The sequence below is a fragment of the Symphalangus syndactylus genome, chromosome Y (assembly GCF_028878055.3).
Source record: "Symphalangus syndactylus isolate Jambi chromosome Y, NHGRI_mSymSyn1-v2.1_pri, whole genome shotgun sequence".
Classification (NCBI taxonomy): domain Eukaryota; kingdom Metazoa; phylum Chordata; class Mammalia; order Primates; family Hylobatidae; genus Symphalangus; species Symphalangus syndactylus.
In genome coordinates this window covers 20,506,256-20,507,504 of record NC_072448.2, presented here as the reverse complement: position 1 = coordinate 20,507,504, position 1,249 = coordinate 20,506,256, and the positions used below count along the sequence as shown (strand labels likewise).

Genomic DNA, 1,249 nt, shown 5'->3' with positions numbered 1-1,249 from the left:
CCGATTTCCTGTTATCACCATCGTCTAAAACACAGTTTATATTGCATTTGCCTCCTATTTTACACTGTAATTTCCTACTTTACACTCTGACTTTCTATAAAAAGGAAACTACCTTTTCAAGATCTAATTCAGGTAACTTTATTTGTTCTTAATTGAGACTTCTTTCTAGGTGCTGTCACACCTTATAGCATCAGATATGAATGTCTCTATCCAATTTCATGTGTTGCAGTTATTTTATTTTGAAGCAATGTGTATATACATTTATAAATTTGGGTGTGTGTGTGTTCACTTATTATTTGTTTTTCCCAGGTGTAATATATGTTTTGCATGCATATATTTACTAAATCCCTGAATAATGGAAAGATGACAAATCCTTTTTTTTTTATTTTTTGTAGGTAAGTTATTTTCTGAAGGAGATGGATTGGGAGAAATACATCTTAACATGGCAAGTTTAAAAGAGAAAGTGGCCATTACTAATGAAAATTATTCTGTAACATTTTCATGTTTATCTCTAATAGCATTGTTGATGACATACTCCCTCTTCTCAATTGTGTAGGTGCCATTCACTGCAATATACTGGCCATCCACACTGGCAACGACTTTGCTGCCATTAAGCTACAGGTGATAAAATTCATCTGTGTCATGATATGGCATTCCTTGGTGATTATCTCACATGTAGTGACTCTGGCATTTTTTCTGCATGTCTGAAACAGGTGAGCTTACACTTTCTATTAATCATATATTTTGTGTTATTGTTGACACCATGGCTGGAGTTTTGGAAAAGTGGAGCTCATCTTCCTAGCAACACAGAAAATAATTCCAGCCTGGTGGGTAACTACAGATGCTTATCTTAATCATGCTAGAGTATGCTGCTATCAATTTTCCTGCTGGTCAGCAGTGAAACTGCAGCTGTCAAATGAGGAATTGATAAGAGACAGAGGTGGGCCATACAATCCTACACTACAGCTTTCAGTTTCTAAAAATGTGATAATAATATTGATATTTAGGTTCTTTGGAGGGAACATTTTACTGAAGTCTTGTGACTCAATAATTGCCGTGTAGTTCATCATAATCACATATTAGCCATTGGCTTTATGCTCCTCTTCTGTCAGTATTTGCAACCATGGTGGTCAGTCAAAATATTGCCAGGAGATACTGGAAATCATCCAGAAGCACTGTGATATTGTGTAAGCATCTGGAGAAAATTCAGTTAAAAGAATATAAGTAAGCAGCTGAGGAATTACTATCA

At 35.3% G+C, this 1,249-nt stretch overlaps 1 pseudogene; it reads left to right on the top strand.

Annotated features, from left to right (window-relative positions):
- Positions 1 to 501: 501 nt before the first annotated feature.
- LOC129476797 (testis-specific XK-related protein, Y-linked-like) lies at positions 502 to 980 on the top strand (annotated as a pseudogene).
- Positions 981 to 1,249: the final 269 nt, after the last annotated feature.